Source organism: Schistocerca piceifrons, chromosome 2 (assembly GCF_021461385.2).
Source record: "Schistocerca piceifrons isolate TAMUIC-IGC-003096 chromosome 2, iqSchPice1.1, whole genome shotgun sequence".
NCBI classification, from domain to species: domain Eukaryota; kingdom Metazoa; phylum Arthropoda; class Insecta; order Orthoptera; family Acrididae; genus Schistocerca; species Schistocerca piceifrons.
In genome coordinates, this window is record NC_060139.1 from 107743458 (window position 1) to 107769499 (window position 26042).

The 26042-nt window shown below is 43.0% G+C and overlaps 1 long non-coding RNA gene across 1 annotated transcript in view; it reads left to right on the forward strand.

Moving 5' to 3' along the window:
• Positions 1-6869: 6869 nt before the first annotated feature.
• LOC124777910 overlaps positions 6870-26042 on the forward strand; it is a 166565-nt gene continuing 147392 nt past the window's right edge. The window contains exon 1 of the long non-coding RNA XR_007015799.1: positions 6870-6963. This is a non-coding gene — a long non-coding RNA (uncharacterized LOC124777910). The remainder of the gene's footprint in view (positions 6964-26042) is intronic.

Sequence of the window (26042 nt, forward strand, 5' to 3'; positions counted from 1 at the left end):
TCATGTGCTACTGTCGTGGGCATCTACGGAAAGAGGTAGATGGGCAGTGAAACTACCACTGGCGCTAAATGGTTGGAAGTCCATGACTCTTCACAGGATGTGAAGATCAGAGGCTTGTCTGCTCCGTAAAGTAGGATAGATGTTGATCTGTGGCAGTGGTTTGAGGAGTATTATAGTGAACTCCTCGTTAATGTCTCGGCGTCCAAATTCGCCTGACGTAAATCCTATGCAACCCATCTAGGTCGCTAACAGGCGCCATCACCGCGTACGCCCGCTATTTACGCGAATTACATGACCCGTGCGAAGACATCTTGTTGTGTACATAGTTCCGCGTTGTCAGCGCCTACACAACTTTCCCAATAGAGCGTGCCCCGCTAAGCACAACAGCGCAGGCGCAGCGCTCGTCCGTCTCCGCACTACGAGATGGCGCTGTCTTAGAGACGGACCAAATTCTGCTTCCGCCGATCCGCGTATTAATATGTAACGCAGCCAATGAGATTGCTGCTAACATAGAACCTCTTCTCCTCGCGGATCACACTCGCGCAGTGATACCTGAACGCTCGAGGTAATATAACGAGTGTACAGACCTCCGATTAGTCAGTCTGCATTAGTCTGCATTAGTCTGTACCAGTCTATAGTCAAGTTTCAGTCTGCGCCTAATATATCTGTACATAGCCATGAAGAGAAATGTATAGACACTTTGTCGAGTATCAGAGATATGTGAGAATAAGATTAATGTACCAAGACCAGAGGAACTAAAGATTGTCAATTGTAAACAGCATCCAGAATCAAGTTACGTAATGTCTATGATTTTTATTATTTTAATAAATGTGTGTGAAAATTAATCAAGTTCTGTTTAAAGTTGGTCACCGTCAATCTGCTACTCTATGCATGCAAGTAGCATTTCTATCGTCTGACGTAACGGCAGCAGATAAACACACCACGATAAGACCACATGACATATTGCTGACACTTGTCTACTTCGCTGGAGCGACAAGTCAAATAATCTGATGGTGTGTGTACTGAAGGTCTTACAGTACGCACACCACACATCTTAAGCCTCATTTCTCCACAAACCTACCAAGAAACTATCGGATTCCTCCAGAATGAGATTTTCACTCTGCAGCGGAGTGTGCGCTGATATGAAACTTCCTGGCAGATTAAAACTGTGTGCCCGACCGAGACTCGAACTCGGACCTTTGCCTTTCGCGGGCAAGTGCTCTACCATCTGAGCTACCGAAGCACGACTCACGCCCGGTACTCACAGCTGTACTTCTGCCAGTATCTCGTCTCCTACCTTCCAGACTTTACAGAAGCTCTCCTGCGAACGGGCTACAGACGCGAAATTTAACCGACAGGAAGAAGATGCTGTGATATGCAAATGATTAGCTTTTCAGAGTATTCACACAAGGTTGGCGCCGGTGGCGACACCTACAACGTGCTGACATGAGGAAAGTTTCCAACCGATTTCTCATACACAAACAACAGTTGACCGGAGTTGCCTGGCGAAACGTTGTTGTGATGCCTCGTGTAAGGAGGAGAAATGCGTACCATCACGTTTCCGTCTTTGATAAAGGCCGGATTGTAGCTTATCGCGATTGCGGTAAAACGTATCGCGACATTGCTGCTCGCGTTGGTCGAGATTCAAAGACTGTTAGCAGAATATGGAATCGGTGGGTTTAGGAGGGTAATACGGAACGCCGTGCTGGATCCCAACGGCCTCGTATCACTATCAGTCGAGATGACAGGCATCTTACCTGCATGGCTGTAACGGATCGTGCAGCCACGTCTCGATCCCTGAGTCAACAGATGGGGCCGTTTGCAAGACAACAACCATCTGCACGAACAGTTCGACGACATTTGCAGCAGCATGAACTATCAGCTCGGAGACCACGGCTACGGTTACCCTTGACGCTGCATCACAGACAGGAGCGCTGCGATGGTGTGCTCAACGACGAACCTGGGTGCACGAATAGCAAAACGTCATTTTTTCGGATGAATCCAGGTTCTGTTTATTGCATCATGATGGTCGCATCCGTGTTTGGCGACATCGCGGTGAACGCACATTGGAAGCGTGTATTCGTCATCGCCATACTGGCGTATCACCCGGCGTGATGGTATGGGGTGCCATTGGTTACACGTCTCGGTCAACTCTTGTTCGCACTGACGGCACTTTGAACAGTGGACGTTACATTTCAGATGTGTTACGACCCGTGGCTCTACCCTTCATTCGATTCCTGAGAAACCCTACATTTCAGCAGGATAATGCACGACCGCATGTTGCAGGTCCTGTACGGGCCTTTCTGGAAACAGAAAATGTTCGACTGCTGTCCTGGCCAGCACATTCTCCAGATCTCTCACCAATTGAAAACGTCTGGTCAACGGTGGCCGAGCAACTGGCTCGTCACGATACGCCAGTCACTACTCTTGATGAACTGTGGTATCGTGTTGAAGCTGCATGGGTAACTGTACCTGTACACGCCATCCAAGCTCTGTTTGACTCAATGCCCAGGCGTATCAAGGTCGTTATTACGGCCAGAGGTGGTTGTTCAGGGTATTGATTTCTCAGGATCTACGCATCCAAATTGCGTGAAAATGTAGTCACATTGTCAGTTCTAGAATAATATGTTTGTCCAATGAATTCCCGTTTGTCATCTGCATTTCTTCTTAGTGTAGCAATTTAAATGGCCAGTAGTGTAGTATGAGTCCCACACACTTGAGCACTATTTTAGGATGGCTCGCACTAGTGGTTTGTATGCAGCCTCCTTTCTAGATTCATTGCATTTTCCTAGTAGTTTACCAATGAACCGCTGTCTTCCATCTGCTTTAGCTATAACTGAGACTGTATGATTGTTCCAATTAATATCTCTGGAAATCATTTTTGTATGAGTTGATCGATTCCAGCTGTGACTCATTGACATTATGGTGATAAGATACTACCTTTATTTCGTTTTCTGGAGTGCAGTTTTCTATATTTCTGAGCATTTAAAGCAAGTTGCCAATCTTTGTACCACTTTCAAACATTATCTAGATCTGACTGATAATTTGTGCAGCTTCTTTCGCTACAGATAACTACGTCATCTGCGAGAAGTCTGAGGTTACTGTTAGCACTGTATGCAAGGTCGTTAATATACAAGATGAATAGCAACGGTCCCAACACTTATCGCTCGATGTTCCATCTACTTCAGATGACGTTCCATCTAAGATAACTTGTAGCATCCTACATACCAAGAAATCTTCATTCTAGTGACAAATTTCGCTTGATACCCATGAGCCGTGCCGCGTTCAGTGTCTCGCTTCACGCTCGTTAATTTTGGCCAGAGAGGAGGGCACGGGGCGTGGTGGGAGTGACGAGAGGGTTAGAGGAACTTGGGCACTGAGTGGCATGGCGCACTGAGAGGGAGCAAGTCGCTTTAACGGAGACAGTAACGGTTGAGTAGGTCACTGTTGTGACCGTCCGGGCCTCTTCTACTGATCCGTGGGTTCGTTGCCTGGCGGGGCGTGATTTATTGGAGGTTAACAAAGGCAACATAAACGGATTGAGTTTGGGCCGTCGGGCCAGCTAGAAGACATCCGCCGTACGTCTGCGAAATTCTTCCGCGGGACATCGTTTTGGAAAGCAGTTTAGTCCTGAGCAAATGGGAGCACATTTGGCTTCTGCTAGCAGCTTTTTCTGCGCCTACACCTTTCTGCATTACGGCGGGTGAGCAGCTTCGAGAACATTCTTCCTTTTAAATGTTCGTGTTCGGCGTTAAGCCGTCTGAAACGGTATCGTTGGACGCCTGTGTGTATTCCTTCGCAAGTGGTCTTTTGCAGCACCATCACCACGGCGTTTTGAAACTGGTGACTCCATGTTGCCTAGGGTTCGAGGGTAACAACATTAACGGTCGAGCTGCAATCACTGCTCAGCCTTCCTAACCTGAAGTGGTATTGACGTACGTATTTGCAGTGTGTTACTTTTAGAGTTTCCTTTTTCAGGGGAGTAACCATTGATTCGTGGACTGTGTGTTTTGGTCAATCGTTGGATCTCAGGAGGTATTTCCTATGTAGTTTCCGGTAACGTTGATAACGTTTCCGTAAACATGGTTTGGACTTCATTGCGAGCTGCATGTAGCTACTCGATCTCTGTGCATTCGTGCCAGAGCCCAAGTTTTGTAACTGTTTGGTTGTTTTGCATGCCACCTTGTGCGGATTTGTACAAAGCAGTTAATATATGCTTGAAGCCTTTGCGTGAACTATTTTCTTGTGTTGCCTCGTACTGGCCAGCGCGCATGTCGCCATTTAAGATCGTAAACTTCGACAAGAATTAATAATTGTTTCTTGTCTGTAGTGTAATTCTCAGCTGCTAAAATTGTGAAACGAACAGCTCCTGCCTCAGGCTTAAGCTAATGAAGTGATCTCACTTTTTTTGCATGTGGCGCCGATCATTAAGCTGGCCTTTGTTTAATGAGTTACTACATTTTGAAATAGTTGTTATTACTCTGTTTTGCCTTTATCATGTGAGAGTGTTGTGTTAACTCTGTCATTGGTGGGTCCCGTAAGGTTTGGACTCGGAGCCTTGTCGCTGGAAATATCTTCAATACATTTAATCAGGTCGGAGATAATTTTTTTTTTCGGTCTGGAGGTTAAGAAAACTTGCCGACCGTAGAGCTTTCATTGCTTGTTGTCACTTAAGGCTAATTGGATGACTGCAAGACAGTTTTGGCGACGTCTGGTCACGTTATTAGCCATTCTGTGGCTTCCTCGCAAGTAGATTTTACTTATATACATATTTTTCCTATTCTTCCTGTGTGCTTTGCTAACTTTGATAACTTGTTGTGACCGCCAACGTTTCCAGTGATTTTTCTTATGCAAATGTCAAGAACACTAGTTTCTCACGCAAGTATTAACCTTATGAATAATTTTCCTTTAATAATTATTTTAAATAAAAGTATTGGTTTTGTTATTTGGTGTGAAACACGCTTTCATCATTCTATATTTTGAGATCCGTATTGTTTTAGTCCTTGTGGAGGAAAGCCTAGTGTTTTAACCGATTTGTTTGATGCGTGTTCAATAAATGTATTTTAAAACTTGTTGGTGCCACGAATGATGTTCAGTACACCTTTGGTCTAGTCCTCCCGATCCCAAGGCAGCTAGGCACGGCAAGACGGATACCAACCCCGTAAGGTCGGAAATTTTGATAATAGCTGATTTTCAGGAATCGAGAAATACTGCTACCACGTGACTGCCTTGAACCATGACCGAGAGAGATAGCGCAGTGGTTAGCACACTGGACTCGCATTCGGGAGGACGAGGTTCAATCCCGCGTTTCCCTTAATCGCCTCAGGCAAAAGCCGGGATGGTTCTTTTGAAAGGGCACGGCCAATTTCCTTCTCCATCCTTCTTTCATCCGCTGGGACCGATGACCTCGCTGTTTGATCCCCTCTCCCCAAATCAAACAAAGAGCCAACCACTTGAAACTTCCTGGCAGATTACAACTGTTTGTCTCGGTCTGGCAGGCAGTTTTAATCTGCCAGAAAGTTTCATATCATCGCACACTCTGCTGCAGAGTGAAAATCTCAAACACTTGATCAATAGCTAACATGTCATGAGAGAAAAGTGTGAACTGGCTGTCACATGAGCGATGTTTTCGAAATCCACCCTGGTTAGCATGGAATAAATCCTTCCGTTCGATGCACCTTATTGCTTTGAGCTCAGAATATGTTCTAACAATGCTTGACTTGTACCGGTGCGCACCGGTACCCCGTAACGGCACCTCTGACGAAAAAAAAATTCAGAACAGCAAATTTTGAGATGCAGTACTGTTGTTGTTGTTGTTGTTGTTGTTGTCTTCAGTCCTGAGACTGGTTTGATGCAGCTCTCCATGCTACTCTATCCTGTGCAAGCTTCTTCATCTCCCAGTACCTACTGCAACCTACATCCTTCTGAATCTGTTTAGCGTATTCATCTCTTGGTCTCTCTCTACGATTTTTACCCTCCACGCTGCCCTCCAATACTAAGCTGGTGATCCATTGATGCCTCAGAACCAGTCCTACCAACCTATCCCTTCTTCTAGTCAAGTTGTGCCACAAATTTTTCTTAACCCCAATTCTATTCAATACCTCCTCGTGTTATGTGATCTACCCATCTAATCTTCAGCATTCTTCTGTAGCACCACATTTCGAAAGCTTCTATTTTCTTCTTATCTAAACTATAGAACTTAATTTTTTGCTAGTGCAAAACTTGTTTTCCCATTTTTGAAATGAGCAGAAAAACGTTAAAATGACGTTTTAAAAAGTCTTAATTTCAATTCCCCCCCCCCTACACACACACACACACACACACTCCCGGAAGGTCACAGTACCAAAACCTCCTATTTTTACAAATCAGGCACTGCTTTTAGGATTCTGCAATAAATGAATGCTAAGGATATTGGATGGTAGTTTTGTGGATCAGTTCTGCTGCCCATCTTGCATACGGGTGTATGTCTTGTGCTTTCTTCCAACAACTGGGCTCGGATTTTTGTTCGTGGGATCTACGGTAGATTGTAGTTACAACATCGGTTCACAAGCGAAAATTGGCTACAGGATGTCGAAGGGATTCCATTGGGCCTGGAGCTACGTTCAGTTTTAACGATTTCAGCTGTTTCTCGGCGCCACGGTAAACCTAAACCTGAATGGTCGGCCGGAAACTTGAGTTGTCGTCCTCCCGAGTGCGAGTCAACTGTGCCACCTCGCTCGGCCGGTACGGCTCGGTTTCCTACCACGCTGTCCGCGAGCTGTTCCCCGCCGCTGCCACCTTACCGCCCCGTCAGCTGCAGCCGTGGGTACCGTGTGACGTCACGCACAGCCCGACTACGGTGGGCGCCGCCGACCTGCCGCTCAGAGTGCAACATGGAGGCGCCGCAGCTGCACGCATCGCCGCTAGAGGAGAACGCCGCCAGCGCCGGCAAAGCTCTGCGGCAGATGCGGGCGCTACTTGCAGGTAACCGCACTCTCCTCCATACCTAGCCTCCATAATTCACCTAGCAGGCTCTTCATTTAATTCCTGTTTAGTCACTGCCGCTCGGAGGGGTTGTTCTATAGGACAGAACTCCGGCGGAATCTTACAAGTAAACCTACACAAGGGTTACATTTCGATTTTGACAGGCTTTGAACATGTTGTAGTGCAGAGCAAAATAAAAGGTATTGAGAGGGGTAGGACGTCAAACGGGTCGACTTGGAGCAGGAGAGTCACCACAGGACATTTTAATTTCTACTGTCTATACTTTTACAAATAAATTCATAAAACTTTGTCACCATGACCAGGAAGGATTGAGGACTCACACTCATCGCAGTGGAAGTTCAAAAACGTAGCAAAATACCTTTTTTACATGTGAATTTTCATCGTTTTTTCACTTATTACTGGCTGCATTTGTTGCTATAGTCACACTTTTCCTCCTAAGTAAGAGAGATTCTTCGATGAATTTTTCACAGCATACAAACAGTAGTTACAGGTGTATGAAACTCTAGAATTTTCCAAATCTATTAAAAACTGTGGAAAAAATTGAGATAGTTAATTATAAAACTTGAATTTTTTCTAAACGTGAAGTTTAAAATGTAACTGTTCATTCATTTTTTCATAAGTTAAATAACTTCTAGAGTTTCATACACCTGTAACTATGGTTTGTATGCTGTGCAAAAGTCATCGAAGAATCTCTCTTACTTAGGAAGAAAAGTGTACCTATAGCAACAAATGATGCCAGTAGTAGATGAAAAAATGATGAAATTTCACATGTAAAAAAAAATGTGTTTTGTTACGTTTTTGAGCTTCCACTGCTATGAGTATGGATCCTGAATCCTTCCTGGTCATGCTGTTGAAGTTTTATGAATTTATTTGTAGAAGTATAGACAGTGGAAATTAAAATGTCCTGTGGTGCCTCCCATGCTCCAAGTCGGCCGGTTTGACGTCCTACTCCCCTTAAAAAACTAAAAAGCCGCCTCGATTCGCAATCGAGGCGGCTTTTTAGTTTTTTAGTATATTAAGCAACGATTGCTGACGCGCTGCGATGTTGAAGGTTCCAAAGTAAGAGGCATGTATTTTTTTTATACCTGTCCATACGGCCGTTAAGAGGGCGAAACACGACGCGGAAAAAAATTGAGTTTAATAATTCTGAATCAATATCGTTGAAACGATAACAGGTACAAAAAAGAACTTCAGCTAAAAGTTCTATGGTTTTTAATGTACATTACAACGGTGCACCCAGACCTGTTGCAAAAGTAATAATTTTCGAAATTCCCTCTCCCCAATATTTTATTTTTCATTTTGACATTTGACTAATAGCAAAACGTAGAGCTCGTTAATGTCAAACCCAGTCATATAAGATGAAGTTATATTCCAAAGATCCATTTGTTAGAAATAAGCTAGCAATGTATTTCTCAGATAGCCTACGAACTCAGATAAACTAATTTCTGGTGTTCCCCAGGGTAGTACAATAGTACCATTACTGCACACATGTGTGTACCCTTCAGTGCCAGCTGTCATGCTGGGTTGTTTAATAAGTCTTTCCCAGATAAATACATCCAATAGAGCATTTGTTTTCTTCGAGCGCGTGTACAACAATGCAGAGATATTTTTAGCTCATTCCTGACAAATGCGTCTTTGGACTACCACTTCATCATATATAACTGAATTTGACATTAACTATGTTACATATTTTGCTGTTGGTCACATATCGAAACGAAAAACAAAAAAAGTGGGATGGGGGAGATTTCGAAAATAGTGACTTTCTCGAGAAATCTGGGTGTACCGTCGTAACGCACATTAAAAACCATAGACCTTTTACTTTAAGTTTTTTTTTACATCTGTTACCTTTTCAACGGTATTCATGTTAAGCACGTAAAAAAGTAAGTCTGTTATTTTGTTTACGCTACGTAATATTCGGAGCCGATCAAAATCGATGTGTATCCCTTGGGTAGGTTTACTTGTTAGTGAATTTTTTCCTATACCTGGCGCTCAAAAATAGATTAATTTGTGGTGTTCCCCAGGGAAGTATAATCGGACCATTGCCGTACAGATCGTTGGCAATATATTAGTAATCTTCTCAGACAGCCGGCGAACACGGATAAACTAATTTCTGATGTACCTCAGGGTAGTATAGTATGTCTATCAGTGCACAGAACGTTGCGAAATGTTGGCGAAATTACTCAGATAGCGGACGAATACAAGTAAACTAATTTCTTGTGTTCCCCAGAGCAATATAATCGTGCCATTAGTGTACGTACACGTTACCCCTTTCGCTGCTGAGTTCACGTCTACAGTGCGCTTGTGCTACTGTGATGGTCATTTCTGTCGCACAGCGCGGTACGTCTACAACAATATCGCGATTTCTTCTGCTGCTAACGACGTGATCTTCTCAGAGAGTGGCTTTGTTTTCTAACGATTAAAAAATTCGAGGAAAGGACTTCCCTCGTAGCCGCAATTGATTTTCCTCTTCGATCGGTGACCTTTGATTTTGATCTTTCTCGGTGATGCTTCTCCGTAACTACATGAACAATAGCAGGAAGAAACTCAGACATCGATTGACTCATTTCACGTACAGGCCTCTAAACATCGCTTTTGAAACTTAGAACATTTCTGACCGCTGTTAATGAAACAACATTTCGAACTTATTAACGTATTTGCTGCTATTAACGTAGTTGTTGGTAGCCGGAGAAAGGTGTGTAGGCTGAAAGTCTATTAATAGTAAAGCTGTTGGTTCGAATATCGTTGAAAGCAACTTTTTATTTTTTATTCCACGTTTATTAACAAATGGAAATGTTAATTAACAAATATTTGATCACATTTTTAAATGAACGTAACATAAGAGGACAATAGATGGAAGGAGAAGAAGAAGAAGGCCGAGAATTGGGTGGCGAGATAACATTTAGATAGACACTGCTTGCTACGACGAACATTGACACCAAATCGACACAGAGCACTCCACAGAAAGAAACGGGAGGGGGAGGGGGGGGGGGGGCTCGTAGAGCTGGCGTATGGTCGATAAGGCCCTTGCCATATGTAAACTGAAGAAAAATGTAAAGTAAAAGTAAAGTAAACCGTCCTTCTTTTTTTCATTACTAATCGCATGAAAATGCGAGTAATTATGATAAATTAAATATTAATACACAACTGCAAAACATAAAATAGAAAATGAAAATACTTTCTCATTTTTAGAAATTGCAGAGTAGTATTGATTTACTCAAATTTGTCATTTCACAAAAGGGCATCAAATTTCACCAAAGATTGCCGTACATTATTTGTAAATAAACATTTCCATTTCTTAATAAATAGGAAATTCAAGTAAAACAAAAATGTTCCTTTCAACGAGATTCGAGCCAACGACTTCACACTTCAGACTTTTACGTCACGCATTAAGCTTACAACCCTCTTACGGCACTGGACTCGCTTTTGAGATGAGCGGGGATCGAATCCTCCTTTGACCATTCATGTTTAGTTGTACTGGTTCTGAATCGAGCGAAGTAAATGCCGGCATGAGTCATTTGAAAAGGACATAACCGACTTCCGTTCCTAATAGTATCGGTGGGACTTTAAAGTCTAATCTTTCTTCTTTTTCCCTTTCCTAAACTGTGAGGTTTTGTACGAAGACGTTCTATCCAATGAAACTTATAGGAACCTCCAGTAAGGTTTTGAGAAAATATCGCGTAGGCGAAAAGACTGACAGTTATGACTTCATGTAGAAACATGTAAGCTGACAGTGCTAAAGACGGGAACACACTATTATCATAGAAATAGCAATTTAGATTATCTGCAGGAAACATACCTTACAACACGTTTAAACGACTTGCGGTACTCTATAACACTGCGTAAATATGTAGGTCCCATATCAGACTGACCGGTAATATCGAGTGTTTCAGGAATGGGGGCCGTGAATGATCCTAGACTTGCCTAATTGGCGAGACAATATAGCAGAAATGCTGAAGACTCACTTTGTAAAAGTTGTGCAGAGACCTATTACATTTCCACAAAACCTCACAAGAAACTTTCAAGAAATGTTCACGAATGTCTTTATCCCCTGGAGAGACCGCGGGGATCAAATTAGACTAATAACAGGTCACGCAGAGGCGTATAACCAAACATTATCCCCACTCTACTTCCTTGAATGAAACAGGAACAATTCTTAGAACACGCTACAGTAAGAAATATATTCCAACAAGTATTTTAAAATGAATAAGGTCTTTCTGTTAGTGAAACGGAAGACTAATTCTGAGAAAGTAGACAGATATGACTCTTTGAAGTAGATTTTTTTAAATGCCAAATACGTTTAAAAATTGCTTACAGTAACTTATCGTCAGGTGTCAGCGTGTTTTACAACAACAGGTACCATTGCACATGAAAATGGGAAAAGCGCTTGCGTTTTAAATCTCTTTCTAAAACAGAAAATGCTCTTATTTCTGTGAAATGCGACTGATTATTCAGTATTTAAATAGATTTGGAGCATTTCTCAAAAGTTACCTCTGCTTCTGTCGGATTTAATGTGCGCGACGTTTTCAGGAATATGTCCCAGCACTGTGAAGCGCTGTAGAAATACTGCTACGACTTCCGACAATTGAGTGAGGTGACTTCACATTCCGATGGATCGAGATTTGAATTCGCAGTTGCCGGCCAGTGTGGCCGAGCGGTTCTAGGCGCTTCAGTGTGGAAGCGCGCGACCGCTATGGTCGCAGGTTCGAATCCTGCCTCGGACATGGATGTGTGTGATGTCCTTAGGTTAGTTAGGTTTAAGAAGTTGTAAATTCTAGGGGACTGACGACCTAGGATGTTAAGTCCCATACTGCTCAGAGCCATTTGAACCAATTCGCAACCGGCCATTCAGTTTTCGGTTTTCTGTACTTTCTCTAAATCATTCCAGGGGAATGCTGGGATTCCCTGCAGCCCCTAAATTTACTTTTCACGATTTCGACATATCTCAGTAAGTAGCTATTTTTGTTTTTGTTTTGAAAGGTCAGGTGTCACTGCTGTAAACCACGCGAATAGTGACGTTGATTGTAGGATTATTGGAAAACCTGGAAGGCACATATTCAGGCTTTCAGTTTTATGCTTAAACTCTTGATCGTTCTAGATGGAGCTATTTTCAGTGTTGGTAGTCCCATCTTTTCCCCTGAAGTAAGGCCTTCTGATATCATTAAAGGCTGCCCTGTCCTTATTATCCCAATGAAATACTAATAGGTACTATCTCACCACGCTATTCATTTCGTTTTGTTTGTAAAGTTCCCGTTTTTCCGCGGTACCTATTAGAGTACACTTTGTCATTCTTGCACTTTATTGTATGCGAATTGGATACATATTCTCTGTTTCGTGTGAACGTAGTTGGCACAGAATAGATTTGTTATGCACAATGAACACGTCGCGTAATTAATGTAATGAGGCTCTGTAGAAGCAAAACCCCCTTTGCATCTCATCTCACAGCTTCGTGGGAGAACCTTCGCAGGGTTTGAAAGGGTTGGGTAGACGCCAGTTGGAAGTAAAGTAACAGTGTTGCTTTTCTGAAAGTCTCTTAAGTGTCCATGTTTGTCCTCATTCCTTTGAAAATTTAGAAGATGAACACGTGAGAAGTGCTCGTGCGTGTAGCACATTAAACGAAAAATGAGTGTATCACGGCCCAACACACAGTTTTACCTTATCATGTATAATCATTGCAGTCTGCAAAGAAAAGATCGAAAAATGTCGTCTTTTCCCTGAATTTTTGTATTGCAGCTGTTTGTGTTTTGCCAGCCTCAAGTGGAGACAGAGAATCAGATCTGACGAACATGGAAAACCACCTAAAATCACACCCAGATTAACCGGTGTACCAGAACAACGGTCGTCAATGAATAGCTCATACTCGGTACGTACCCGACTCTTGTTATTGTTCCGCGACGTATCACTGTACAAGGCCACTGGTTGCAGCTATAGCGTGAGACACAAGTGTACACAGTTGCATGTTCCTTCTGCATTGCGAATAACAGTTTGAATTAATACGAGATCGAACCTTTTAACCAATGTCACATATGTGTTGAACATTAAATCAGATAATCCTTTTTATCAGACTGTTTTCACTATTAATTTGAGGTTAAGCGAAGAATCACAAATTGATTGCAAACAGTACCATTCTTCAGCATGTCAGATTCGGGCGAGGCGTGAGAAGGTAGTGTTTAGTACAGGGTGTTTCAAAAAGATTTATCCCATCTACAAGACTGTATTACATGTACTTCAGGGTTAATTTTGACTTACATATAGGAGTACATCGTTTTTATTTTCAAGAGAACTATGCTGTTCCATGTATGCAAGTACAACTTTGTGGTACTTCTTACAATTACTCTCGGGGTCGAGGTTTTCATTTACTTATCACAGTTGCTCAATGTGCCCTCCACCATTCGCCTCATTCTTTTGAGAGCTTGTGTGGAGCTAACTAAATTCACTGCTGTTGCTATTAGACGTCGCAGTTCACTCAAACTTGTCTGAAGGAGAGACACATACGCGGTGTAGTCAACAAAAAAGAAAAAATGTTCATGTACTGTGGAATTAGGTGACCTTCAACGCCAATGGTCCAATGCGAGGTCCTACGTACCGCCGTTACGGTTGATCCGTCGTTGAGACCGTTGTTAAGAAATGCTGTTACATGCAGGTGCCAGTGTGGTGTTGCTGTGTCCTGTATTTTCTACAAGCTCTTCGAACTGCATAAAAAGTCGGATCTGCAATAGATACGTGTTTGCTGTAACCGTATTTTCCACAAAAATGAACGACCCATAAATCTTTTCATTGTACATGACGCAGGGCACACGAATCTTACGAGAGTCTCGCTACTGCTCGACTATGGTGTTCGGCTGCTGTGCAACGTTGCCGTTGTTCGCTTTATCACTGCAGGGAAGGCAATCTTCTCGATGAACACTAAACGTGAAAGGAAATTATCTTCCACATCCACTCCCAGAATAAATTCACAAAACAATACACGGTTTTGTTTATCATCATCATGAAGGGCTTGTAGGAACTGAATCCTGCATGATTCGAAGCACAAACGACCCCGCAAAACAGGCCGGACAGTCATACGAGAAATGGCTAGCTTTTGGCTGGCACGACGATTAGCCGCCCGTGGAGAATTTAGTTCAGTGTTAGTTAGTTTCGTGTTACAGGGATCATTTTGCACTAAAAGTCGTACTGATGTGCAACGAATCATTTTACATTCACCTAGCAAATTAATTACTAAATATGGCTACACGCTGAACATTTGCAAGCTTTTTTATTGTTTTTTAATAACGGCTGTGAGTTAATAATACCTACCCACTAGCTTTTACACATTATAGTAACAGAAATTCTTCTACGGAATAGAAGGAAGTGTCAAGAATAGGCCTTTTCAGTTTGTTTTCAAATTTTACTTTGCTGTCTGCCAGACATTTCGTACCACCGGATAAGTGATCAAAAATTCTTGTTTCAGCATTGCGCACCCCATTTTGTGGTAAAGACAACCGTAGCGCCGAGTAATGAATGTCATTTTTCCTTTTGGTGTTGTAGTTATGCACATCATTGTTCATTTTGAAGTGTAGTGGATTATTTACAACAAGCTTTCAAGAGAATAAATATACTGTGAAGCAGTAGTCAGAATCACCGAGTCCTTAAACAAATATCTATTAGATGATCTAGGGTGAGTACCACATACTATTCCCGAAGCACGTTTTTGAGCAATGACGTCATTCTTTCTGAATGATAAGTTGCCTCACACCGTTATTCAATATGTCATTATTGAATGAAAATATGTCAACTTATTGATTTGTCGGTCGCCAAGATTGTGGCTGAATTGAGTTGTTTTATGATTTCCAAAATGTTTCTTTTTCAGTTTAAATTCTCATCAATACCTACGAATTTTGAAGTTTTCGTCCTATTTATTATTTCGTCATCGGTGTTACACGTGTCATTGATGTAGTACCGCTAGATGTGCACAACTGAATATGCAGTGTCTTATTAAAATTGAGGATGAGAGCATTCGCAGAGAATAGTCAATAATACTTTTAAGAACACTGTTTACTATTTGCTCTGTTTCTGTATGCATGTTTGGACTGATTACAATACTAGTGTCTTCTGCAAAAAGAACTAATTCTGCTTGTATATTAGACTGAAGATCGTTTACATAGATGAGGAACGATAGTCGACCTAAGACTGAGCCTTGAAGAGCCCCTTACGTGATTTCTTCACTTTCAGAATTACGTCCTTGGACTGTATTGGTTGATTTACCAGTACAAGTTTCTTCGTTCTTTTGGTTGGATACAACATAATTCATTGGTTGGCTATACCATTAATCCCATAAAACTTGAATTTATTTAGGAGAATGCTGCACTGTATATTTGAACGAACATGAGATTTCTCCTCAAGTAAATATCCAGCGCCTTGAAAATGCTAGTGCCATCATCGAATCTTTTCAGCTGTAGGAGGTGCAGTGCGGTACTCGAGACAAAGCTCACGCCTCAGAGTTGTGACTGAATTCCACCTGCTGGAAAGGAAATCGCAAAACGCATTTTGTTGCTGTATTACTGCTGTCTCGACTCGACACAAAGCGGGTAATGAACGAGCAAGCTAGTTGCAGCAGGGACGCCCCTAACGGCAACTACATGAGGCGACGCGTATAGCTGGTACCAGTGTAAGCTTTTATTTTCGATCCGTTTGTTAAAACTTTCCCCAAGTTCCTACCCTCATTCATTAAAAGATGTCGTCTTATGAAATCGGACGAATCTTCTAAAACAATCTATCGAATACGATTTTCCTTCTGCCATCGTCGCCCAGCAGAGCTAGGTGATTTAAAGACTTTTTTTTCACTCACTGTCGACCACTCATGTTTATCATTATGCATATATACAAATGCCCCCCATGCGTTCAAAGTAATATCTAAATGCAATTGTTTTACCACGAGAGGCGTTAAATACGTGATGCAACGCATTTTTCTCAAAGCGGGTAGGTTTTATTCAGGATTCCAATACACCTGATTATTCCCCACTGTTTTGGATATAAAACCCTACTTTTCAACATAATTTCCATTCAATACGACGGCCTTACGCCGTCTTGCCGGAACGGCATGTATGCCCGCATGGTACCACTCTACTGGTTGACGCTGGTGGCAACGTCCTGCTGCATCACTAACAAGGGGGGCCACGACGTTTGGAACGCGGATTTACTGCAGACTTCGTACACTCGTAGTACTCCGTGAGGACAACAAAATGTGTAACCAGAAGCACGTACTTCTCAAGCGTTATTGAGAAAACCGCAAGATAATTTCGGTCGTCAAATGCATAACTATGCGTAGCCATTTTTACCATGAAGCTGTGGCAGCCGAGTGGTTAGCGTTCAAGCTGCTGGATCGCTTGGTCGAGTCCCGTTCGTCAGTTTTTTTTTATTTCTAAGACAGAAATTTTCTTTACTATTTATATTACAATTGATATAATGGGAAAAATACATGTATTCGGATGGACTTTTATTACATTTACAATGTTATTTGGCAGTCTACAAATTTTTTATTATCACAAATAATATAATATTCATAACTATCGACTAGTAAACGACCAAACTCATAAAATGATACTGAAAATGTATGCTTGTCCGTGTCTTCAAAATTGTTTGTATTTAACCGAAAGAGAACGACAAATTGCTTCTCGTGAAGACGCTATTAAAATGCACTCGATACTGCATGACCAATTATCAGCGCCGATATTTAAGGAAATGCTGCGTTATTCATGGTTTGCTTGCAAATTATCGACTGAAGAGAGAGGTTTCTGAAATTGTTAACAAGGTTTGTTTTTCCACGGAAAACCTCATAAGACCTTGCGTATGCGGAAACATAGCATTTATTCAATGCAGCTGGTGCCGTTTGCCGGCCGCGGTGGCCGAGCGGTTCTAGGCGCTTCCGTCCGGAGCCGCGCGACCGCTACGGTCGCAGGTTCGAATCCTGCCTCGGGCATGGATGTGTGTGATGTCCTTAGGTCAGTTAGGCTTAAGTAGTTCTAAGTTCTAGGGGACTGATGACCTCAGAAGTTAAGTCCCATAGCGCTCAGAGCCATTTGAACCATTTTTTGGTGCCGTTTAATTTTATGTTTTCATAGTTTTTACGAAAAATACCATCCTGCAACTTGTACTCGTAATGTCGAAAGCGACGACTAATTGTACATCTTTCTAAAGCCGTCTGTGCCAGTCAAAACTTGCAGGTAACAAGTCGTTTCGGGCTCCTCCCAGGTGTAAGGGATTTCTCAGATCACGGACAAGCATACATTTTCAGTATCACTTTATGAATTTTATCGTTTACTAGTCAGTAGTTATGATTATTATATTATCTGTGATAATAAAAATTTGTAGACTGGCAAATAACATTGCAAATTTAATAAAAGTCCATCCGATTGCACTTATTTTTCCCATTATATCAATTGTAATATAAATAGTAAGGAAAGTGACTGTGTTAGAAATAAAAAAAAGCTGACGAACGGGACTCGATCCAGCGATCCAACGATTACGTAGCTTGAACGCTAACCACTCGGCTGCCACCGCTTCATGGTAAAAATGGCCACGCACAGTTATACATTTGACATCCGAAATTATCTTGCGAGTTTCTTAATAACGCCTTAGAAGTACGTGCTACTGTTTGCACATTTTGTTGTCCTAATGGAGTACTACGAGTGTGTGAAATTTGAAGTAAATCCGCGTTCCAAACGTCGTGGCCTCCCCTTGTAAGCTCCCCACTAGCCACGTACTGCTTCCCGCTGACTGCGTCTTTCATTGGACCAAACAGCTGGAAGTCGGAAGGGACGTGAGCGGGCTTGTCGGGTTGATGGAGAAAAACATTCCAGTTAAGACCTGTAAACTCCTCTCGGGCGCGCAGACTTCCGTCAGGCCTTGTGTTGTTGTGAGCAAGGAGGAGTTGGTTTGCGTTTTTGTGGTGACGAACACGATGAAACCGTTTCCCCAATTATCTGAGGGTAGCGCAATACACTTCCGAGATTATCGTTGCACCATGAAGGAGGACATCAGAGTAACGACTTCAGAGTCCCAGAAAGTCGTCGCCATGACTTTATCGGCTGATGGTGCGCTTTGAACTTTTTCTACGGAGGAGAGATGGTGTGGCGCGAATCCATTGATTGCCGTTTCGTTTCTGGTTCGCAGTGATTAACCCATGTTCGTTTGACGAAAAATTGTCACGATCAGCCTAGTAAAGAGCAAGCAATTTCGCACGGATGGTCCTTCATTGGTCTTTGTGCTCTCCCTATAGGCGGCGATGAACGCAGCAGCCACACATCTGTGAGTATCCCAGGTGGAGGACGAGTGTGTCAGCACTGCCAGCACAGACGTCCAGTTGTGTAGCGAGGTGTTTGATTGTGATCATTCAATCAATCCGAATGAGTGTGTCCACACGTTCCAACATTGCAGGAGTCGTATCTGTGAGCGGCCGGTGGGCACACGAGAGATCGGACAAGTCTGCGTGACCTTGTTGCGATGATGACAGACGCTTCGCCCAATGACGCAAAGTGCTTTTGTTCACTTCCAGGTCTCCGTAGACATTGCAGGGGGCTTCATTATTTATAATTCAAATAATTTTTAAATTTTTTAGTCGCTGTATGTCCAATTACGAAGTCTCGTAAACGGTTGGCCCTGACTAGTTTTAGTACGCAATCTGACTGCGTAGAATAACAACAAAGAATGGAATGAAATTTTCCGTTAACACAATTAATTAATTAAGTCCCCAGCAGCTATAAAACCAACGCAACAACAAAGCACAAGTGTAACTGTTCTGTGTGTGGAAGTGTGATTCAACGTACACATCTGGCACGGTTCTTCTTCAATAAGACAACAAATTTTAAATATCATTTATACTGAAGTAATTTAAAAAAATATAAATACTATAATTGCGTAAGGAAACCAGAATTACACTCTAATACAGGAACACGAGCCAGATGCTTTGTTGACTGAACCTGTAATGACGCATTATTTAAGACACTGAAATAATGAAAAAACAGGGAATATTTTACCTTCATATATACTGACGAAAAGCACTCTGATCATTACAATATCTCCATTCGAACAACATCTGCTGTCTATCCCATCAAACAACTGCATAAAACATGGAACAAGCACTCCCTACTACAACATCTCAACACCGACTCACTACTACCACATCTCAACAAGCACTCTCCACCACAACTTCTCGACAAGAACTCTTCACTACGACATCTCAGCAAGCACTGACTACTACGAGTTCTCGACAAGCACTGCCAGTGGAGGCGGCTGAATAATACTCTTTGGCGCAATCTCTGGCGCTGTGGCTCAGTGTAGCCACCTTTCAACATTCTGCAAGCGGCTATGGATATCTGCGATGCTCTGGTTTTTCGCCAAAAGGAACTCAATGCTAATTCTGTGCTTGGATCGCACTTCCGTTACAGACGCCATTTTGAAGGCTAAGAATAGCGCCGGATTTTCATGAAACTCTAGGGGCTGAAGCGGGAATATTCCACGATGTCACACAACAAGTTACGCATTGTTTCAACCGAAACAGGCAGAGAATAAAATATGTTGTATTGATTATTGAAAGCGCCTTGTATTTCCCTAACTTCGTCTTGAAACTAAAAGCAAAAATCTGAAGTCTCATAGAATGCACATTCACTACCTAACAGTTCTGCATTACTGTCCAGGATACCGTCTGTTCAGTGGTTTCCTTTCGTGTGTTCATTAGGTGCTCTGTCCAGTGCTCAACTGTGTAATGTGGCCTCAGAGGGCGCGTCTACGTGGTAACGCTGCGTCTGTGTCATTACAGAGGAGTACAAAATGTGACAGAGAAAGAGAGCGCGAACTAAGAGCGCACGTACAGACTATTATTTTGTCATTACACTAAGAGTGCTAGTTGAGTTAAACGTACAAATTTGACGGACGAATCTCCATCATGTTCGTATACTCTCACTCCATAAGGGACTGTCAAGACTTGTAGGGTTTAATCGAAATTGATTCCGAGCAGTCTGAATGTCAGTAACTGCATAGCGTCACATCTCCTTTTCAGCTGATGGAAGTTTCTCCCAGCACCAGAGTTTCGGACCGAGTGAACGAACCCAGTCGGGTGTCAGCGCGCAGCGACTACTTCGTGACCTCGGCCGCACAGGCGAGTATGTCTGCCTCGTCGAACTTGATACTTGAAAGGCTGCGGCAGTTCGGCAATGCGGAAGGACACCGGCAAAACGAAGAACGACTACTCCACTTGTCTGCTTCCTCGTACTGCTGTAACCGTAAAAGTGAAGCGTTCCCCCACCTGAAGGTTAGCCTGAGCACCACAGAGGCCTGTCGGGCAAGCGGTACACTTGCCTGACGTACGTGGCACGAGAACTGGTTCACCTACCTTAAATAGTAAGTTCCTGCTATGCAGGGTATATTTTAAGTAGGAGTTAGTACTTAAGGGCGGGACACCGTACGTATAAACGGAATTAACGGTAATGGTTACATCAACGTCGACTCGGAAATGTTTCGTTTACAAGCTGTTACATGAATAATGGGGTGAATTTCAGTCGCTTCTTGGAAGTCCATGAAATGTAGTGTGTGCTGATTACCTGGACAGTATAGCTCCCGTCGGGAGATCTACTTCGTGCACGACGACGACCCCCACGCCTCAGGGTGAGGCAGGGGACAGAGAGAACAAAGTTTTACAAACAGTAGAAACTAATGGTAGGATAAAACGATATAGTCATGCACGAAAACGTTTTAAATGATGATCATCAAATACCTTCACGCATTTGTAAAAATAATAAAATCGTATTGTGCTGTATCGCATGCATTACCCATGCACTCTTGTTTGGTCATTAAGACGTAGGTGAAAAAATGTAAATATTGATACACGAAGTAATATTTACTAAGATGGTATCTGTTCTTTCGGACGTGTCCGAAAGAACAGATACCATCGGTGACCAAGCAGCTCGTTAGAATGACATTAAAATGAAATGAACACCCTTAGCTGCTTACAGGCGTTGACATACGTCAACGGGGACAGATGAAAATGTATGCCCCGACCGGGACTCGAACCGGGGATCTCCTCCTGCTTACATGGCAGACGCTCTATCCATCTTTTTTTTTATATCTATTATTTTCGTTTGTTTTATTCATTTTTATACGAGGGCCGAAATGTAGTAAAAAAAATTACATATAGGTGGGCGCGAACAGGCGACTATCAGTTTAGAATGCGCGACTATTACCGCTTTTTTTTTTTACCACTTGTTTTTTTTTTTAAGAGTGTTCAGATATGGGTAGGTGGAGACAAGGCGGGCAGGGGTCGAAACCCGAGGCCTGGCCGCGATGTCTCCCCCCTCCCGTCCCTGAATCACTCACTCAAAGTAGCTTTTTGATTTTTTTTTTATTTATATTTTTTTTCACCAGGAAAAGGGTAAATGGAAAAAAAAGATCTTTATTGGTACAAACTTAAATAGAACAGAAATGCCATCCTTCCGGCGAAAATAACACAAGACAATATACTCGTACAAGGCGAGGATTTTTTTTTTTTATGAACATGGTGTAGGGAAAAAAAGAATAATAGGTCTGATGTAATCTAAGAGGTGTGAAGCAATATACAGTGGAGTGAGGGAAAGACCAGTGTTGTCTGGGGTAGTGCATTAAAGAAAGGAGGCGCGTGTCCATGCGCCTATTCCACTGTGGGTTACAATGTAGAAAGTAGCGCGGGGAGTCTCAGATGTCAGCAGGGGGGGCGGGAGTGCTGTCGGCGTGTGGCACCATCCAACTGAACGGGGGTGAAGTAAAGATCGCGTGTAGGTAATTGGCGAAGAAGGCGCGGTAGCGCGGTCGCTGTTCGACTTCACTGTGGGCGGTTTGTAAGTACTGCCAGAAATCAAGGCGTGATTTGTCGCCACCATTATACATGTAGGTGATCGTCCATCCCTTGACCCAGACAATCGCATGATTTTTGGAGGCGGGGAAATAAGTATTCTCAGGATGGATAAAAGTCCATGGGTCAATCGAGTCCGGCGGAACGCGGAGGTAACAGGCTACGAACTGTCGGGCAAGTTTCCAGACGTCACTGGTGGCAGTACAAGTCAGTTGATGGACATCGTCATCCACGAGGTGGCAAATGGAACAAAGTGGAGAGTCCTGTAGTCCGATGGCGTGAAGGCGATGGTTTGTGGCGAATTTTTCATTTGCGACTTGGTACCATGTTGCCCTGACGTTGGAGGGAAGAAAAGGCTGGTGGATGTGACGCCAAACCGTTGGCCACCGCGTGGACGGATACTCTGTATCGTTCCAATTTTAGTATATGTACCGCCGAAGCGAGTACGTCTGAGCCACCGAGGACACAGAGTAATATGTACGTGCGTCTGTTTAGAATGCAGAGGGAGAAACAGAAGCCATCGAGTCGTATTATGAATAACGACAAAGCAAACAGTTTGTTACACCGATCAGTTTTGTAACTTAATATTGACAACCAATCTGATTCGATCGTCGAAGGACGGAGACAGAATAAAACAGTTGGAGCGGCAGGTTAACATGTAGACACCGTGTCCTTGTTACTCGCCAGATGATGTTTGCCTTACACACAGTCACTGAGGGAGAGCAGGAAGTCCTTACTTACCGAACCAGTGGAGACTTGTTCTTGGTAACATTGAGCTTTGTCCTCACTTTGAGCAAATTAAACGGCTGATTATACTCTACTGTATATCCGTCTGAAGCATGAAGCTGATAGAATTTCGGAAATGTAATTATAATACTGTTTAAACAATATACTTGAAAAACTGGTCAAGTAGCGCAGAAAGAAGATGATAGAAATGGAAGTAAAAAACGTAGTAACATTGCGGAGATGTAAAGTAAAACTAGAATGTCTTGTATTTTCAAATGGTTCAAATGGCTCTGAGCACTATGGGACTCAACTGCTGTGGTCATAAGTCCCCTAGAACTTAGAACTACTTAAACCTAACTAACCTAAGGACATCACACACATCCATGCCCGAGGCAGGATTCGAACCTGCGATCGTAGCGGTCGTGCGGTTCCAGACTGTAGCGCCTTTAACCGCTCGGCCACTGCGGCCGGCTTATTTTCAAATGATGTACCAATACCGGCAGAAGACATAGAAACAGTCAAGACAGTAATTTAAATACATGGAAAGAGAGATGAAAAGTAGGATTACAAATATCTAGCGTAAAGACAGAAATTATGATACAGAGCAAAACAGACCGAACACAAATATCACAAAGTACGAAATAAGAAGATAACGAAGAAATTTAAATGCTAGGGGAATAGTTAACATCATTAAGCTGCGAACTATTACATTACAATAAAGCACAAAAGAGATGGAAGCAGCGTACCAGTTATTGTGAAACTTCTATAAGAAAAAAGTACAAAACTTATCGTCGCCGTTGGCGGCGCATGGTGCCTGTGGACAAGGCTTTGAAAGCCAAGGACATTGACCTTGCTGGACATTTCAATCAGCAGCAGCTTATTGGAGATCTAAACGTGTTTCGGAAAAAAAAAAACGATTCAAATGGCTGTGAGCACTATGGGACTTAACATCTGAGGTCATCAGTCAAATGGTTCAAATGGCTCTGAGCACTATGGGACTTAACATCTGAGGTCATCAGTCCCCTAGACTTAGAACTACTTAAACCTAACATACCTAAGGACATCACACACATCCATGCCCAAGGCAGGATTCGAACCTGCGACCGTAGCAGCAGCGCGGTTCCGGACTGAAGCGCCTAGAACAGCTCGGTCACAACGGCCGGCGGCCATCAGTCACCTAGAACTTAGAACTACATAAACCTAACTAACCTAAGGACATCACATACATCAATGCCCGAGGCAGGAAATTGAACCTGCGACCGTAGCGGTCGCGCGGAAGTTACTGCTGTGTTTGGAGTTGGTACATGGTTGACTCTTGCTGTAGTGTGTGGAAATCTTGCAGACTATGGTGGCCTTGAAGCTGCCCCTGGTGCAGATATACTTGCGTGGAAGATCTGGAGTATAACAGAGACTTCAGGCATACTTGCTAAGGTCCCATATGGTACGTTGGTTCCAGATAAGCCCTTTGTACTGTCAAAAATAAGGAAGAAGAAGTTGACTTCTGATGAGTACCTGTTTATATGGACCAAAGCAGGCAATGGAAACTGTAAAATAAAAGTAGTTGGTGACTGTATGCCGCATAGACAATAAATCTAAATTCCTTATCTCCCTTTCCTAATTCCTTGTCTCTAAAACAATAAAAAGCATTGATATAATTATTTGGCCTCTTAGCGTGCGCGTAGATCGCGCCTTCAATATAGAAGGCTGTTGTGGTGGTTACTGGTAGCGCCAGACCGCTCGTGATTCTTTTTTTAAAGCTGGCAGCACTGCTTGATGCTGCTGCTTGACTGTTGATATAAGAATTTAAAAGTTCTTGGTCACTTAATGAGATATGAAGCTGAATTGAGAAACTTGTGATACTTTGATGTGCTGAAGGAAATCTGACTTGATTTGAGGTAGGTCGCAAATTTAAATACAAGATCATAGTAGGAGAAATATAGCTCTTGTCAAAACACTTTTGAACCCATTTAACTTTATAAGTTATTTAACCCAGAATTAAGATTGTTATGCTCTGCCATAGTGAACCTTATACTAGAAGACTGAACTGTATTTTGTTACCAAACAGGCAATACACTGATGAGGCAGAACATTATGGCCACCGACCTACTATCGATATAAACCCGTACAGGCAATAGCAGCATCACCTGGCGAGGAATGACTGCTAGTCAGACACACGCACGGTGCGTACTGTCCGTGTGTACTGTCCGTGCTTAGAATGGGGAAGGGGCGCAATCTGAGTTTGACCGAGGGCAGATTGTGCTGGCCCGGAGGCTCGGTACGAGCATTTCGGACACTGCACGACTTTCGGATGTTGGAAGAGTGCTGTGGTGACTGTCTTCAACACGTGGCGAAACCAAGGTGAAGCCACGTCCAGACGTCATGGGTTTGGGTGGCCACCAGTCTTTATAGATGTTGGACATCGTAAGCTGGCAGACCAGTAAAACAGGACTTTCGGTGAACTGTGGCGGAATCAACATTAGACTTTAATTCTGAACAGAGTACAAGCGTGTCTGAACATATACTACACTGAACATTCCTGACGATGGATCTCCTCAGCCGACGAACCACGCACATTCCAATGTTAACACCACGACATCAGCAACTTTGACTGAAATGTGCATGTGCAGTCGGTACTGGACGTTGGCGCAGTAGCGTAGCGTTGCTTGGTCTAATTAATCTGGATACCTTTTTCACCGTGCCGATGGAAAGGTGCAAAACCGTCGTCTTACAGTAGAACAGCTCCTTGACGTACTGCGGGACGGGGAGAAGCTGCCAGCGGCTCCATTATGCTCTGCGGAACATTACGTGGGCATCCATGAGTCAGTAGAGCTCAGGCAAGGCACCATGACGGCTAAGGAGCATCGTACACTGGTTGCAGGCGACGTACGCCAATTCATAAAGATAATACAGGGTGATTCAAAAAGAATACCACAACTTTAAAAATGTGTATTTAATGAAAGAAACATAATATAACCTTCTGTTATACATAATTACAAAGAGTATTTAAAAACTTTTTTTTTTCACTCAAAAACAAGTTCAGAGATGTTCAATATGGCCCCCTCCAGACACTCGAGCAATATCAACCCGATATTCCAACTCGTTCCACACTCTCTGTAGCATATCAGGCGTAACAGTTTGGATAGCTGCTGTTATTTCTCGTTTCAAATCATCAATGGTGGCTGGGAGAGGTGGCCGAAACACCTCCTTAAAATACCCCCATAAGAAAAAATCGCAGGGGGTAAGATCAGGGCTTCTTGGAGGCCAATGATGAAGTGCTCTGTCACGGGCTGCCTGGCGGCCGATCCATCGCCTCGGGTAGTTGACGTTCAGGTAGTTACAGACAGATAAGTGCCAATGTGGTGGCGCTCCATCCTGCTGAAATATGAATTGTTGTGCTTCTTGTTCGAGCTGAGGGAACAGCCAATTCTCTAACATCTCCAGATACTGTAGTCCAGTTACAGTAGCACCTTCGAAG